The following is an 18,707-nucleotide window of genomic DNA, read 5'->3' as shown; positions in this document are numbered from 1 at the left end:
TGGTCTTTTTGAGACAGGGTCTCCCTGTAGCCCCAGCTGACCTGGAACTATATAGACTAGGCTGGCCCAAGGTGTACATCCTCACGCCCTGCCATTTAACATTTATCTTTTATTTTTTTTTTAATATTTTATTATTTATATGTGTATTGCCTACATGTATGTGCAATGTCGTGGATTCCCCTAGAACTGGAGTTAAGGGTGGTTTGTAGCAACATGTAGGTGCTGAGAATCAAACCTGGGTCCTCTGCAAGAGCAGTCAATGCTCTTAACAGCTGAGCCATCTCTCCAGCCCCAACATTTATCTTTTAAAAAGTTGTGGGCAACACAACTTTTAAAGCAAATTAATGGTACATGCGAGCCTGGTGCTAGGTTTCAGTATCTTGGAAGCTCTACAAAATACAGTAGTTATCCAGTAAGTGACCAAATGACCAAATGTTTCTAGAAAAAACACATATGAACAAGTGTGGTGGTGCCTTTAATTCCAACATTTCAGAGGAAGAGTCAGGTGGATCTTTGTGAGTTTGAGGCCAGCCAGTGCTATACATATGGTAAAAGGGGAGAGGAGGAGGGAGGAAGGAAGGAAGGGAGGGAGGGAGGGACAAAGGGAGGGGGGAGGGAGGATTTAGAAGGAAGAATTTGGAAAGAAGGATTCAGAAGGAAGGACTCGGAAGGAAGGAAAAAAAAGAAAAAGTATATTTGGGTAAAATCAACTGCAAGACAAACCAACAGATCTAAAGTAACAGTATGAAAAAGAGAATGGATTGAATCTTATTTTATCTTGAGAGAGAGGAAAGGAAGAGAAGGGAAGCAAGAATCTCAATATAGCCCAGTCTCCAACTTGAACAAGTTCCTCCTGCCTCTACCTTCCATATGGCTGGAATTACTGGTATGTGACACCACCCCTATCTTCTCAACAACTTTTAGGATTGAAAAAGGAATCCTGGTATCAAGAAGTTTGAATTTACTAATGATGAAAGCCTCTTCCCCCATACACAAAAGGACTACTTTCACCTTGGACAAATATTTTTACCACATCCCCTCAAACAGAATCTTAATATGCATCCCATACTGGCTTCCAACTCCCAATCCTCTTGCCTCAGCTAGGATCATAGTGTGTTTCACCATACCTGGCTCAAAAACAAACATTTTAAAATCAGTACCAAAATAGGATAGTAAACCCTACAGGATTACATTACACATCAAGGTGCTTTATAACAATCCAAATTATTACTATGAAAATAATTAAACGGAGCCAGCATGTGGTGGCTCCTGTCTATAATACAAAATTCCAGAACTCGAGAGGAAGAGCTGAGAAGACTGACACAAGTTTAAGGCCAGTTTGATCCACATAGATACATACACCGATACCCACACAGGTCAAATCTGTTATTGATCTATAAATGCTAAACATTTCTTTTTGTACTGTTTGTGTTTTACTAAACATTCTATAAAAGAATTAGCTCTTTGAGGTTTAAAGGTTTTACCGAGCTTTTCTCAAGACACAGTGGAGACAGTGCAGCATTGCTGTTAGTCTGAGAAAAGAACTGTTGGCAACTGAAGTTGAGGTTAGAGGACTGGGAAGCATTTTGTTGTGTTAAATCGAACTGCAGGGTCTCTCACTATGTAGCCCTGACTGGCCTGGAATTCCCTATGTAGATCAGGCTGGCTTGGAACTCGACAAAGATGTGTCTGCCTCTGCCTCTCAACTGCTGGAATCACAAGGGATTCCATACCAGGTTATTTTTTGCTTTTTGAGACAGGGTCTCAGTTTAGTTCAGGCTAACATAGAACCATTACGTAACCTGTGGCGGTTCTATCTTCTCAATGCTGAATTGCATGCAATGCACCACCACATTCAGCCTTTGGGTTTGGGGGCTTTTTTTGGTCTCTATTTTATACTGTCCTCAAACACATGGTGATCCTCCTGCCTTGCCTCTCCAGTGCTGGGATTACAGGCATGCCCTCAAACGCAGAGTGCTGGAATGATGGGGATAAAGGTGAGCTGCTCCACCAAAAAAAAAAAAGTTTCGCCATGTGACAGGTATGGTGGCACACGCCTTTAGTCCCAGCACTTGGGAGGGAGAGACAGGCAGATCCAGGCCAGCTTGGTCTACAACAGTGAGTTCCAGGCCAGCTTGTACTACAGAGAGAAACTGTCTCAAAAAGACAAAAAAAAAAAAAACTTTTATCTAGCAAGGTGTGGTGGTACACATCTGTATGTAATACAGCACTTGGGGGATCAGATGGCAGCCTGGGCTAACATGAGACCCTGTCTCAAGAAACAGGAAAACAAAGTTTTATCCACCCAAGCGTGGTGGCGCATGCCTTTAGTCCCTGCAACTTGGGGCTAAAGCCTGGTCTACATAGTGAGTTCAGGTCAGCTGGGACTACAGAGAGACCCTGTCTCAAAAAGATTAAAAAAAAAAAAAAACCACAAAAGTTTTATCCTAATGGACTTTCTAGCATATGGCATTTGTGTGACAAACTGTTCTTTATGCTGTTCAATTTTTTCATTTCTAATCTTACATTTAATATTAATTCTTTTTTTGGCTAACAACCAAAATGTTAAAGGTTCAAATATTAATTCTTAATATATTATAAATAAGTCTTTTATAATATATAAAGCATTTTCCCATACAGCAAACAAAAATCACTATCAGATCTTTCCCAAAAATTCAATATCCTGCTCTTTTGAATATCAATACATAGTGTGCATTAGCAAGGAAAGGAGGCTTATCAATGACAGAAGATTAATAAAACATATGAAGAATTATACTATTATCCCTTCTTCCCAAAAACACTACAGTAAACCTCAGCAACAGTAGGAAATAAGCCTCAATTTTTTTTTTTTTTTTTTTTTTTTTTTTTTTTTTTTTTGGTCTTTTTGAGACAGGCCCCAGCTACCTGAAACTACGTAGATGAGGCTGGCCTTGTGAGAAAGAGATTTGCCTGCCTCTGCCTCTCTAGCACCACCATGCCCAATTAATAAGCCTCATTCTGAGAACCCTAAGAGGGACAGAAGTTATACAATCTATACAAAACAAGAAAACCCAGTGATTTGGGATACAGCCAAGTTGGCAGAATGCTTGCCTAGATGAAGCCCTGGGTTCACTCTATAGCACCACTCTGTAGCACGACACAAGTCAGGTACGGTAACCACTCCTGTAATCCCCGCACTCAAGTAAAAGTAGGAGAACCAGAAATTTCAAGGTCACCTTCACCTACAGAGCAAGTTTGAGGCCACCATGGGCTACAGGAGACCCTGTCCCAAGAATAAAACAAAACATGGAGGCTGGAGCGATGGCTCAAGAGTTAGGCTGCTCTTGCAGAAGACCCAGGTTTGGTTCCCAGCACCCACATGGCAGCTAACAACTGTCTGTAACACCAGTTTTAGGGGATCCAACAGCCTCTTCTGTCCTCTGCAGGGACTGAACTTGAACGACATGGGTGCACTCACATACATGCAGGCAATACACTCATAGCCGTAAAATAAAAATAAATAATTTTTTAAAATTTAAAAAGAAACACAAAATCAACTGGAAAACCCAGGTTCATCCAGCACCTATAACCCTCAATGCATCACATGTGTTAGTCCTTAAATAAAAATATGCTGACCTTACAATAAATAATTTTACCTAATTTTACACATTGAAAAAAAAAGGTTAAAAAAAAAGAAACTGTTTTTTTTTTTTTTAAAAGGGCCATAACTTCACAAAATAGAAAATACCCTGGAAGTAAACTCTCCAAAGTTATTTTAGAACTATTCAATTCTTCAAAGGTTCACAATTCAGAAGAAAAATATGTGGGTTCAAATTTCACAGCCCTCTCAAATTGCCTATGAACTTGACACAAGTCATATACATCTCAAAAGCAAGAGCTTATTCACATTTCTCTTTGGCTTCAATATCACCACAGGACACACTACAAATTACTATTTAATAAAAGAATCTTATAAATAAGAGGAGAGAAAGTGACTACATTTTAGCAAACACTTCACATTTTTTAACTCTTAAATCTTTAGGTTTCTAAACCAAAGAAATAATAATTTAAAAATATTTAAACCCATATCTTTCTCTTTGTTGATTTGAAAGGCTCTACCTGTTGTCACAGACATAAATTAACACTGTGTCCAACCAAAGGCATTCACAATTAAGGAGAACACAGGCTAAGTGAGCAAGGCTGGCGTCATATCCTGGCTCCACCTGCTTTCAATTACTTAACTATTCTAATCCCTCAGTTTCCTCGTCTACTTATAAATCTACCTTATAACGCTGCTGTGATGATTACATAAAACATTTTCATTCACTTTCCTATTACCTGGCATGATTATACATTAATATCTGATTATTATACTCTGGACACAAAAATGTTGATATAGAATAATCTTACAAGAGACTTTAAAATATTTTATTTTTATGTTATATATTTGATTCTATGTGTATGCAACCTGTGTGCAGGTTCCCTTGGAGGCCAAGAGAAGGCATCAGATCCCCTAGAGCTGGAGTTACATGTGGTTGTTAGGATCCAATCTATCTCTCTAGCCACCATAAGCCTTTCTAATGCCCAGGGAAAATATAAAGCAAGTGGTTCTCTAAAACACCATGTACTGAGGATTCATATATGTAAGAAAACGTCACAACATTGGATATGGCACTTAGTTTTCAGTATTGGCTATAATTGCCATAAAACACCACCTAAATTTCAGACTTTGTTTCTTACTATTTTCTTTATATATAGCTACATTTATTTTTATTTTACTATTTCACGATGTTGCCTGTAAAAGGAAAACAAGTCAGGTGTGGTGACACACACCTGTAATTCCAGGACTTGGAAGGTAGAGGCAGGAGTTCAAAACCAACCTCCACTATATTAAGAAAAGTTTGAGGTCAGTCTGGGTTACATGGCACTCTTCATCAAAGATTAAAATTACATTTTAAAAAGAAAAACAAGCTGAGCATGGTGATATACACTTTTAATCCCAACACTCAGGAGGCAGAGGCAGGTGGATCTCGGAATTAAAGGCCAGCATAGTTGAGTTCCAGGCCAACCTGGTATCAAAAATATCAAAAACAAAAACAAAACAAAACAAAAATACCAAAAACTTTAAATTATGAACTATCCATAATAGAATACTATGTTACATAGAAAATAACATCGCCTATTTACTGATATAAAAATATTTTGTTAAATGAAAAAAAGTCTTGTAAAACTTATAAGCTCATTTTTTGAGTTTTAAAAGGAGGAAGCAAGATTCTGTTCTTTGTAATGTCTACTAATAAACATGTATTACTTGTATAATAAAAGGGAGGGCAAAAAATAGCAGAAACTGGGCTGGTGAGATGGCTCAGCAGTCAGTTAAGAACACTGGCTGTTCTTGCACTACACGGGTGCACTACACGGGAATACAAGCATACACATAAAACAAAAATAACAAAATATTCAAAAATAAATAAATTTTTAAAAATAGTAGAGGATGGGCGTGGTGGCACATGCCTTTGATCCCAGCACTTGGGAGACAGAAGCAGGCAGATCTTTGTGAGTTCGAGGTCAGCCTGGTCTACACAGTGAGTTCCAGGACAGCTGGGGCTACAAGGAGACCCTGTCTCAAAAAGGCAAAAATAAATAAATAAATAAAATAATAGCAAAATTTTTAAGAAGCCAAATATACAAACACAAAAACACCATTATTCGCTTTCTTAAATTTAAAATACTGGCCAGGGTGGTAGCGCACGCCTTTAATCCCAGCACTCAGGAGGCAAAGGCAGGAGGATCTCTGTGAGTTTGAGGACAGCCTGGTCTACACAGTGAGTTCCAGGCCAGCTGGGGCTATAGGGAGACCCTGTCTCAAAAAGACACCCCCCCCCAAAAAAAAGAAATACTGAGCATGGGCTGGAGAGGTGGCTCAGTAAAGAGCACTGGTTGCTCTTGCAGAGAACCAGGATTCAGTTCCCAGCACCCACAAGATAGCTGACAACCTTCCATATCCACTCCAGTTCCAGAGGAATCCAACGCCCTCTTCTGACCTCTGTGTACACTGTACAACACGGGTACACTTACATACATACAAGTAATATACTCAATACACATAAAATTAAAATAACAAAATATAAAATAAGAGAAATACTGAGCAAAATGTTGATTAGAACAATCATGCAATCTAACTTCATCTTACAAATCCCCAATAAAGTATCACCCAACAATTTAAAACAGAAAGAGGCTGGCAAGATAGCTCAGGGGGTAAAGGCTCTTGCCATGCAAGCCTGAAGCTGAAAAGACCTGAGTTCAATCCCAGAACCCATGTAAAGATGGGACAGAAAGAACTGATCCACATGGTTGACCTCTGACCTCCACATGCACATTATGGCATGTGTACATACACACACACACACACACACACACACACACACACACAATTATGCAGGGTTTTTTTTTTTTTTTAAATTCAGGAGAAAGAGACTCTGCAGAAACCCTTCAAAATAAAACAGAGGCCTATCAAAGCACTTCTGTGATAAGAGCACATCAGCTTATAAGGATAACTCATCTTTCTTAAAAGAATGCAAAGCATTAAAAAAGTTATAATTAACTAATCCTCATTAAAAACCTGGGCAGTAGATTTAGGGCTGGGATTACTATTTACTGTTAAGGATAAATAGTCATATAGAAACAATTTTAGCCTAATGTATCCTAAATTCTAGTTCATCTAGTAGAATATAATGACAAAAACAGATGGCTTTACTGTACATGTTGTCACTAACAAATTAACACTGTGCAGCAAGCTTGGAGAGACCAAAAAAAAAAAAAAAAACCATTTTAGAGACTCAAATGGTTCCCTTTACCAAATCTACTGAACAAATAAACACTGTTCCCACTACATCTACTAGCATCATGCAACAGTGTTCTGAGGGATCTAAGCTTGAATAGTGTAACTTAATTACTTCTAGGATCCCTTCCTGTGCTGTGATTTTATTACTCTGAATTACAACACAGATCCAAGGACAAACTACTTAATACGAGTGGCACTTGGAAAACAAAAATGTACCCAGAGGGCAGGTTTCTCAACCATAGCATTACTAAACGTCTTGGGCTGAGTACTTTGTCATGGTGGAGGAGTGAGGGGTAATAGTGCGTTATTACATGGCGTTTAACAGGAGCTCTAGTATCCCACACTAAATGACAATATTGCCCTTCTCTAATAGCAAAGCAAAACTACATCTCCTTAAAAACTTAGGATGAGAAATAAAGACCTCCCTTGCACCCCCACTGCTCTTCTGAACATATTCCATTGTTCAGGATAGAATGAACTCTTTACCTACAAATTAAAATCTCACTTTTAATCCTTCCAATTCCTCAGTCAATAACTCAGGTGCACAAGACTTACCTAGAAACATCTACCTTGAAAAAAAAAAAAAAAAAATTAAGCTGCAGAGACCCAAGAAAAAGGGTTAAAGATAACTGGCTAGCCAATAAGCCAAATAATACAATCAGAAGCAAAAATCAAATGAGGAAAAGCATGATTTTTTTATTTATTATTTAATATTTATTTTTATTTTATGTGTCTGAGTGCATTGTCTGCATGTATGTGAGTGCACCCATGTCATGCAATGCCACAGATTCCCCTGGAACTGGAGTTAAGGACAGTTCATAGCTGCCAAGTGGGTGCTGGGAATTGAACGCAGGTCCTCTGCAAGAGGAGTGGGTGCTCTTAACCGCTAAACTATCTCTCCAGCCCCGCATGTTATTTCTATGAGCCTTTCTCACCATTACCTCATTACTCTGACAAAGTTTGAAAAAAAAGGAGGAGGAAGGTTAGGAAAGCATATACAAAATTGGCAAAATTTCAGTGAAGACTTGGAAATCAGTTAAAATGTCATTATGAAAAAAGACTAGACAAGCGCAGGGTGCTGTGCTGCATGCCTTTAATCCCAGCATGTGGAAGGCAGAGGCAGGTGGATCTCTATGAGATCCAGGCCAGCCTGGTCTATATAGTGACATAGTGAGTTACAGGTCAGCTGGGGCTACAGGAAGACCCTGCCTCAAAAAAACGGGGGTGAGGGGATGACACGACACAGACTACACAAGATAATGGTAATGTTTCCTTCTAGTGAGAGGAAATGGCATAAAAAGAAGGAAAGGCTCCAGAAAAACCACAGGATATACTAACAGTTAATATAAAGAACATTTTTAAAATACATAGCATATTTTAACAGACAAAGCAATAAAGAAAAGGGTGGAAAGGTTATTTGAAGCCTGGCATAATCAGCCAGCATTCAGATCTGAAACAACTGGCTATTAGTAACAGTTTTTCAAATCAGAGTGTTGTATCAGAGCTGCGCTTTGGAGACCAGTTGGACAGATGGATTACAAGAAAAGTAAAAAGACAGCTGGAGAGATAGTTCAGCAATTAAGAGTGGTTAAGAGCACTGGCTGCTCTTGCAGAGGACCTGGGTTCAATTCCCAGTTCCAGGGGGTCCAAAACCTGCTTCTGGGATTCATGGGCATTACATGCATGTGGTATAGTTACAAATACATGCAGGCAAAACACTCATACACATAAAATAATTTCTTAAAATACTTAAGATATCTACACAGCAAGGATTAATCAAGAAGCTACTTCAATAATGCAACAAAAACCTCTATTAAGCTTTCTTTCAAAGCTTAAATCCAGAAATGTGAATGGGCTAAAGTCCACATAATAGCCAAACACGGTATGAACAATGTAAATTTTACATAAAAACTGGAGAAAAAGTTCTCTTTTCCTTCACAACTTTATCTTTTTTATGATTCAATTCTTCCACTTATTTTTCAGGTTCAGGTTTGGCATATCCTCTCTAGTCCTAGCTCTTACTAGTCCAGCCCAAATCCTCAACAGCTTACACCTAGATTATCACAATAGCTTCCCGGTTGTTTCCTCAGTCCTCCAAACTGCTTTATTTATTTATTTTTTTAATCACCTTACTGCCATATTCTAGAAGTTTCTACTGCTTTTTCCACAAGTCTAAATACTTCAAAATGAAACTTGACCTCCACTTCCCAGAGTTCCCCAACTCCTTATCTTTGCTTATGCTGCTGTTTTTTCTATGTGGAGGACCTTTTTACCCTTTTAGCACAAAACTGTAATCTTCAGCAGCTCCACAATAATTTCTCTGACTTCACAGATTCCTATTCTTTCTTCCTGCTTAAACTTTACAATGTACCCAAAGTCAGTAACATTCAACTCAAATCATTTGAATGTTTCCCAACTGTTAATGATAATTCTAATTACAAGAAAAGAAAAACTCCTTAACATCTTTTTCACATGCTTACCAACCTTATATCTAAACTTGGTACAACCATAAGCAATACTAGCATGGGGGAACTCATCAAGAGTTCCCTAAAGCAGGTTTTCAAATACAAACTAGATTTCTGTTAAGAAAAAGTAAATCTAATCAAGAAACTGACCAAAAAAAAAAAAAAAAAATCAAAAAGAATTGGGATAAAATCCAAAGAGTACCTAAAATGAACCAGGTGGTGCATGCACAGCTCCAGGAAGACAGTAGCAGCATGCATGTGATACAGTACTGGAAGCTACACTAGGGGATTCCATCTTAAAGTGTTTAAACGACACACAAAAAAGACTTCTTTTATAATGAAATTTAACTAATTTTCAAGTTTCCACTGAAATTTTACTCTCCAATACATATTTATTAAAATGCATATGGCATTCAAAACACTACACTAAGTACATAAAAGAACCAACAAAGAGCTGGGCTGGTGGCACACACCTTTGATCCCAAGCACTTGAGTGGCAGAGGCAGGTGGATCTCTGTGAGTTCAAGGCCAGCTGGGGCTACAGGGAGACCCTGTCTTGAAAAGACCAAAAAAAAAAAAAAAAGAATCAACAAGAACCAGTGGCTGGAGACGGCTCAGTAACTAAGAACACTGACTTCTTTTGCAGAGGACCCAGGTTTGGTTCCCAGCACCCACAAGGCAGCTAACAACCATTAGTAAGTCCAGTTCCAGGGGATTCAATACCCCCCCCCCTTTTTTTTTCCTTTTTGAGACAGGGTCTCCTTGTAGCCCCAGCTGTCCTGGAACTCACTACATAGACCAGGCTGGCCTCGAGCTCACAAAGATCCACCTGCCTCTGCCTCCCAAGTGCTGGGATTAAAGGAGTGCACCACCACGCCCAGCTCAATAACCTCTTTTGAGCTCCATGGGCATTTCATGACATGGGTGCACTTACACATGTGCAAGCAATACAGTCATACACATAAAATGAAAATAAATTTTTTTTTTAAAAAAAAGAGAGTATAGTCTAGCTGATTTTGAGGGTGGGCAGAGTTTACCACACTTCATGCAGATACTGAGTAACACAAAAGCTCAGGGAGCTTTAACATATTGCAATGAATGATAAGGTGTCTGTCTACCCATATTTTCCTACAAGGCAAGACAGTTTAGCTGAATGGGGTTGGGATCTGTAGGTCAATGCAACCCCCTCCTGGGATATGGCGGCAGTGTGGGACTTTGGCTAAATTTTTAAAGGCAAAGTGGGGAGGTGTTCAATGGGCAGAATAATCAGCACATTCATTACATCTTTAGTGCCACTGCCTTACTTCAGAACATCATTATGTACCACAATTAAGGCACTAGCAGTAATAACTCTTCTTCCAGTCTCAACAAGCCTTCAATTTTGCCTCCACTATAATGACTATCTCAAAGGAGAGAAAGGAGGGAAAAAACAAATCTGACCATGTGGTGCCAAGTAGGCTAATAATAAATTCCAACATCCCTATCTACTCCCTCAGCATACAACCTCATCTGCAGCCTGCCCTCACTACAGCCACCTGATTAGGTATGATTCCTGGCTATCCCATGCCTCACCTTCAACTTTACCCAAACTACCCTTTCAAAGTTCAGCTCCAAACTATAAGCTCTTCCAAGTATGCTACATTCCTTATAGGTTATCAATCTCTCCATTCAGTCTCTTAGCTGTATGTATTCCCATGACACCCCAGGCAACAGTTGTGACTATAACTACACAAATTTTGTCCCATCACTCCTTGATCTGTATATTTCTTAAGTAGAGAGTTATGGTTTGTGTTAGTTCTATTCCCTACATGCAGTTCAGAGCCTAGCAGATTAATATAGTAAGGAACCTAAGCATTCTATAGATATGGATCCATGCCAAATATAGATTCATTAGGAGGAAATTAATGAATGCCTGATCATGAGGGGACAACAATTTAAAAATAAGCATTATTCGACTGAATATAAACAAGAGTAAATCTCATTTATCTTAAGTTCCACTCATTTGTATGGCCAAGTATCTGTACCCAGAATGAACAACTTTTTTTTAAAGGCAGGATTCACTATGTGTCCCTGGCTAGTCTGCAACCCTCTGTGTAGACCAGGTTCCTCCAACTTATATTCCCCTGCCTCTGTCTCTTGAGTGCTGAGACTAGAGGTATGTACCACCATAACCAGCAGGAAAACTTAACCATACTTTCTAAAACTATTAAATCTGGCTACATAGCACTTTGAAGGCAATGTCTAGCAATTGCACGTCTAGAAATCGATAAAACAATTATTTTCATGGGAGCACATGTATACACAATTATTTCAATGAACCGTAATATTTAAAAAGCAATAGCCTAAAATTTTAAAAATATCAAACTTGAGCTGGGCATGGTAAAGCACGCCTTTAGTCCCAGCATTCGGGAGGCAGAGGCAGGCAGATCTCTGTGAGTTTGAGGCCAGCCTGGTCTACACAGTGTGTTCCAGGCCAGCTGTGGCTACAGGGAGACTGTCTCAAAAAGGCAAAAGAAAAAAAAAAAAAAAACATCTAAAAAGTATGAAACCATTTGTATGAGAAAGACAGACACAGAGTAAAAAGAATGAGAATTTTTAAGTTTGTTTTTTTTTTTCCTAATTTGTGTGTCTGCATGCATGCAAGTGCCCAAGGTGGTCAGAAGACAGTGTCAGGTCCCCTGAAGCTGGACTTACAGGTAGTTGTGAGCCACCCAACATGGCTGCTGCTGGAACCAAACTCAAGTCTTCTGCAAGAACACTAAGCTCTCTTAACTGCTGAGCCATCTCTCCAGCCCCAGAATGTGAGAATTCTTGAAGGACAATTACACAATCAAACTATTAACAATGTTTATCTATTTGTATCCTATCCTGAACTCAAATTTCCTACGAGTCTAGCTCACAGAGACACACATAAAGAACTTTTTAAAAACATATTTTATTATTTTATGTATATGCATATATTGCCTGCATGTAGGTAAGTGCACCTGTGTCGTGCAATACCTGCAAGAGGACCAGAAGAGGCTGTTGGATCCCCTGGAACTGGAGTTACAGACAGTTGTGAGCTGTCATGTGGTGCTGGGATTCAAACCCGGGTCTTCTGAGAAAAACCAGTGTTCTTAACCGATGAGCCATCTCTCCAGGCCAACACATAAAGAACTTTTATGCCTAACTAACTAGTGGTTTTGAACAATCCTAAAATTAAAGACTTCTTGAAGAGTCCAAGTCAATTCAAAAACAAAAGGGTTATTCGTTGATGTTTGTAGCCAAATTCCAGAGATCCCACCAAAATCTATTTTATCCCATTGAATTAATGATTAAAACTATTTTTCCAATGACAGGGTAATGTTAAACGTTAATACTAATATCCTTCTTTTGTTCTATTGAGAGATTCAAGACTAGGTAGTAAGGAATAAATCAACAAAACAAAAACTGCATAAGCACACATACACATACACAGTTTTCTTAAGGTCTTCAACCATCCCTTATTCTTGAGGTTAACACATAAACTTGTAGTGAAACTTCCAGGTCAGTGTTCTGTCTGTCTGTCTGTCTGTCTCTCTCTCTCTCTCTCTCTCTCTCTCTCTCTCTCTCTCTCTCTGTGTGTGTGTGTGTGTGTGTGTGTGTGTATGTGTGTGTATCCCACCCAGGACCTTAACATGCTAGGCAAACATTCTATCACTAAGGTTACATTCAGGTCATACACACAGACAGACATAGACACACAAGTATTTCTATAAAGCCTCTACACTAGCAAACATCAGAAACCTTCAGAAACTGATTAACTTTTAGCCTCTATCTCTTTACACCCTCTGGTGGAAGTGCTAATAAAACAGTCACAAAGGCCAAACAGCAACAGCAAGTAGTAAATGAAAGCCTGGCTATCAGGTCTTAGCAATTTTTGGTTTAACATCTTAACTAAATTGTTATTCATCCATTTTATTCCTCAACATTTCACCGCCAACTGAATTTAACCGAGTAAGACCCTCAGCTGCTCCATTTTTCTTAAAGGAATTAAAAGGTGAAAGACTCCATTAAGTTTATGCCACCTAAGCAACTTTTTCTAAACAAGAGCAGAATCTACTAAAAATTCAAAGTGAGATCTCATTTTGGATTTCTGATTTAAGCACCAGGATTTTTTTTTTAGTATTCAGATCAAATTGCACTGAATTTAGTGCCACTTACATTTCTGACTCAATAATCATTAAGAGAAAAAATTTTAATCCCAAAACCTAAGAACTAGGAGGAAAATGGGGAGGCAAATTCACAGCCAATAATTATACAGATAAATAATTCTCTGGCAGAGGTCATTCAAATGCTAAAATTCTTTGGAGCTGGCTTGGAATTTTGAAACAGCAGACTTCTAGAAATTAACTTTTATGCAGGGTATTGTGGCACACACCTGTAACCCCAGCACAAAAGAGGCTGAGACAGGAGGATTACAAATTCAAGGCCAGCCACAGTGAGTTGGAGGCCTACCTACGCTACTTAATGACACCATGTTTTGGAAAACTAAGAGCTCGCATACAGCTCAACACCAAACAAAATCAAGTAACCTTTATTAAACAACTATCATTTGACAAACCATAGTACCCAATGTAAAATTAAGAATTTAAAAGATCCCCACTTTCAAAGGGTCTCTTAGCATTAAAGCTTAAAAATCTTCATTAAAATCTTCATATACCATTAAATTTCCCTATACACTATCCAAGTTTGGTTTTCATTCATGATCCACCCTCTACTTTGGTAAAGTTGGTTACCACATACTCTACATTTTGGCTTTACCTTTATCCTGTAAAAAACAAGAAAAAGTTTAAAAAAGAAAAAAGTACCTATTGCAATACTTGGGTAGTCTTAAGTTTTTTGATAAATTACACCTATTAACTAAGTTTTTGCTCATATATTTTTACCCTAGATACTAAAAGCCAGGTATGTGACTAAACACAGAAGCAAATTCCAGAGTCTATGTCACCACTCTACTATTGAGTTTTAAAACACCTTTCCTTTTGTATCCTTTCTTCATTTTAAGTAAGTTTTTAGCTTCATTGATTAGACTATTCTGGCATTAGAAGCTTATTTTGCATCAAGTCCCTTTCCTTGTTCATTTTATGAAGTACAGTGCAGGTGACTCAAATAAAATTGCCAACACCTGGCCTACTAACTGGGTCTAGTGCAGAAAAGATTAGGACCATTTCCTTTTCCTAAAAAAAGACAAACTAGCTTTTGGTTTTGGTTTTGTTTTTTTTGTTTTTTTTTGTTTTTTTAAAAACTGTATTAGGACTAACTTTTTAATATTGATATATACTATAACCCAATTAACTCCACACTAGCCTCTGAACACAATAAAAGCTGTGCAAAAATATTCCTGCCAGAGTGCAGTAATTCATCACACAGACTCTCAAGGGTGTTTCCGTTTCCCCAAATATGAGCTCAAAACTCAGATGAACAACAGAAAACAATATGAATTAGGAAAGTACTGTCCCACAGGTCATCAACATTTAAAGACTGTCAAAAGAGATAGGGGATAGTATCTTTTGAGCATTATTTGTAAATGGAGGAGAGAATTGTGGGTCATAGAAATGACCTGAGGGCAACTGTTATCACTACCAGACTTAGTCCAAGCTATTACTCCTTTCCCTCCAGATCAAAGGAATAGAAAGGTCCTGGGGTCAAAGGTCAATTATATATCTTTCTGAAAGGAAAGTGACTTAGTTTCTGAGGGTGGGGGGGGATAATCCCTACAACCCCCACCCAAGGAAGCTAAACAGAAAAAGAATAAAAATTATTTAAACCAAAAAATTTCTATAATTATTGTCTAGAAAGCATAGCATACTTTGATTTTTTAAACATTTAAGAAATTTTTCTAAAATAAGTAAATAATTTTGTTCACAAAACAACTACAACTACTCAAATACTGAAATACACTTAAAAACAAGCATCACCGCCTGGCGTGGTAGCACACACCTGTGGTCCCAGCACTTGGGAGGCAGAGGCAGGCGGATCTTTGTGAGCTCAAGGCCAGCCTGGTCTACATAGTGAGTTCCAGGACAGCTGGGACTACAAGGAGACCCTGTCTCAAAAAAGACAAAAAAAAAATACCAAGCATCCAAGCCCAGTGTGGTGGCACATGCCTGTGGTCCCAGCACTTAGGAGGCAGAGGCAGGCAGATCTCTGTAAATTCAAGGTCAGCCCATTAACATCAGTGGTCAAACCAGTAATATCCAGGGAATATAAAGACACTGGTCACAATGAAGTGTGACTACAGATGGAAGGATATTGGCAGTGCTTGAAGAAGAAAATACACTATGTGTTTTCCTTTCTTCTCACCTTGATAAAAGTTCACAAGTAAATAAAGCTGTTTTCTAGCTTCCAGTATTTTTCTCAACAGGATAAGTCACCTAACAATCAGTGTTTAATCACAGAAATAACATGTGTAAGCAGGCAAAAATTTTATCACTACGGTAAAGCACAAAAAGTCAAATACTAATGGTCTGAATAACACTTTTAGGAAAGATACAGGGACTCAATAACTCAACAAATTCCTATAGGTGGAAATACCAAAAATCTCACCCTATCTCAAAAGCTCTGATATTTAACTTATCAATTTCAACTGTGTACAGATGTAAATCATAAATCTTAAATGTAGTAATCAAAGACAACATCTTCAAGAATGGAGATGTTATAAACCTTTGTGACATCTAATGTTTTCCAAGTAGCTCACACTTCAAAAATAAAGTCAACCAACTCAAGTTCTGAGAGCACTAACAAATCTAATTCAAAATTCCGTGACTAAGGATCATTATCTCATATTTATAATACATTTTTTTGAATTCCCAAGGGATGAGCATCTTTACCTTGCCTTATTTTTAGAGCAACATCACATTACACCCATCACATGACATGATGTAACTGTTAGCAAAGAAAATGGTCCAAGCCATTGAAAACATATATGGTGAAGAAAACAGATCAACGATTACTCAGTAATCACTGCATTTCATACTTACTTCTTGAAGTCTAGTACCCTACCTAGAAACAAGAGAAATATGTACTTTTCCATTTTATGGGAAAAACTAACATGATAAAAAATACAAACTAAAAAGAAAAGTTCTGTACTAAAAAAAGCAACAGAAACAACAAAATGCTCTTAATGTAGGAAACACATCAAAAGTATCCACTGTTAGAAGAAAAAAAGTCAACTGACAACACCTGCAGTCAATCGCAAATTTCTAAATTGGTAAGAGTACGTAAGAAAAGGAACCAAACACAGCCCAAAGAAGAGGGGGAGAGGAAACACACCCACTTATATGCCTTTGTAAATACTGGTACTTTAAATGACCTAAAAAAGTGGGGAAAATACAAACTACAGACCATTCTAAGAAATAGCATTCTAACGTAACCGTTTTCCTTACTTGAAAGAAATTTTGAGAAGTTCAGTAACAATCTCTAACTACATCTTGATTATGCAAGGCAAAGATTATGTAATTTATCGTTTAATATGTTCTTCAACTGTATTAGAAGAAAAGCTAAAACATTCTCATCTCTCCAATGGGGCAGGGAAGATTCCTCTCAGCTACAATTTAAAATACAAACATACACCCCCAAAACAAAAAACAAACAAACAAACAAAACAATGATTGCTAGCCACGTGACAAAGGAGATGGCAACACTGGGACTGTGAATGGACGTGAGGGAGGCTAGATAGGAGGACTGGCGAGATTTCTCGCAACTTTGGGGGCCCTCAGGATTCGGGTCTCTTGAACCTTAAGATACCAAATTCTAGCCCCTAGGAGTTATGTTGCTAACACCCCTAAGTGCAGTTTTATTAATAGGTCACGGAAAATATTCCAGTGACCTCCAGGATAAGGAAAGAAAAAAAGGAGGAAAGAGCAATTTAAAGTGGCGCCATCATGTCACCCCTTTCCCCTAAGGCAATCAATAAGCAATAGTTAAGTAACGAGTTTCTCTAAAAATCCACATTGGGATTCAAACATTGGAAAACAAAAGGATTTTAAAGTAAAACATGGGAGTAGGGTTGTTTACAATATGGTAAACAATTAAACTATTTGCTGAGAAAGAACGTCGGAAAGAAAACAGGCCCCCCCAAAAGGCAGTAAGATTCCAACTCTTTTAAAAGCAAATAAATGCCTCTTCCTCTTTAGTTAAAAAAAAAAAAAAAAAAAAATACAATTACTACGCCTGCCTATGGAAGACTAGATCCGAAAACGTAAATGACCTCAATATACGGGCAACAAAAATAAATGTTAACAGAGTTGTGATACCAACCGTGACACATGCAAGATGTGTTCGAGCAAAGAAAGGCCTTTTGCAGTCATGAGAAGTTCAAGGCAAGAGCAAGAGTTTGTTTTGATTTTTCGGGTTTTCTTTTTTGTTTTTTTTACAGTCCTGAACCATGTTCTCCAGGCCGCCTTTTTAAATAGAACGCCAAAGGAAAGCCCAGCGAACGAGGCGGCAGCTGGTGGGGAAGGGCCCCCGCACACCCCCGCCCTTGGGGCGACTCCCAGCCCGGACCCGCAGCGGGGAAGCCCAGAGAGGCCATTTAAAGTTCCAGGGATTTTTCTTCCCTGCCCTGCCTTTCTAGTTACAACTAACAAAGAGAGGGAGAAATGGGAGCCACAGGGAGAGCGAGGAGAAGGAGAAAGGGCAGCGGGAGGAGGAGGAGAGCAGCAGCAGCACCTACCACGTGATGGAGGAGCGTAGCCCGGGCGGATTCGGCCCCACAAAATGGGCGCAGTTTGCAAACAGCCCCCCGGCCTGGGCGCCGAGGGCCAGCGGGCGGGGGCGCGCGGCGGCTGCTCCGGCCCGGCCCGCCACTCTCCTCCCCCCCGCCCCGGCGCCCGGAGCCGCCCTGACTTTCCGGGCGGGGGGGCGAGGCGAAGGGGGAGGGGAAGGCGGTGGCGGGGAGCGGCCGCTTTTTCTTCTCTTTCGGGCCCTTTCTCCGGCCTTCCTCCGTTCCGGCCCGGCCTGAGTAGAGCCGGGAACCGCAGCCCCAAAGGGCGGGCGGGGGCAGAGGGTAAAGCCGCCCCCCCCGCCCCGCACAAACAAGCGCCGCCGTCTGCAGCCCGCGCCCGCACCCTGGCCGCCACCCGGGACGCTTCTTCCTGGCCGCGGAGCGCGCTCCGGCCGGCCCCCGCGCCGCCGCGGCGAGACGAGTCGGCTTCGCTAGGGCGCTCGGTTCTCCCGCCGGCTCGGCGAGCGGTGGCGGCGGTGGCGGCGGCACTGGGAAAATGGCGGCTGAGCTCCTTTTCCCTCCCCCCCTTTAATCTGAAGCGGAGGGAGAATGAAGCGAGCAAGCGAGCGGGCGAGCGCCGGGGACACGGGGAGGAGGGACAGCAGCGCCTCCGCCGGCTGCGGCTGCGGCGGCGAAGCCCGCTCCGCCCCGGCGCGCCGCCAGGGGGCGCCCG

At 39.9% G+C, this 18,707-nt stretch overlaps 1 protein-coding gene across 8 annotated transcripts in view; it reads right to left on the bottom strand.

The window, feature by feature from the left end:
- Positions 1–18,707, bottom strand: part of Kansl1 (KAT8 regulatory NSL complex subunit 1) — a 180,343-nt gene that overhangs the window by 128,051 nt on the left and 33,585 nt on the right. For 2 of the 8 annotated variants that reach the window (XM_029558067.1, XM_029558069.1), the window contains exon 1: positions 17,984–18,160. The exons of 3 other annotated variants lie outside the window; for them this stretch is intronic. The gene's annotated coding sequence lies outside the window, so the exon portion shown is untranslated. Of the gene's footprint in view, positions 1–17,983; positions 18,161–18,707 lie in introns of those variants that run through there. 3 more of the 8 variants (XM_008821893.3, XM_029558070.1, XM_029558068.1) reach the window with 3 other exon arrangements.

Source organism: Nannospalax galili, unplaced genomic scaffold, assembly GCF_000622305.1.
Source record: "Nannospalax galili isolate Female #2095 unplaced genomic scaffold, S.galili_v1.0 scaffold1128, whole genome shotgun sequence".
In the NCBI taxonomy this organism is placed as follows: domain Eukaryota; kingdom Metazoa; phylum Chordata; class Mammalia; order Rodentia; family Spalacidae; genus Nannospalax; species Nannospalax galili.
Note: the sequence above shows the minus strand (reverse complement) of the source record. Positions and strands in the feature narration are given on the sequence as shown.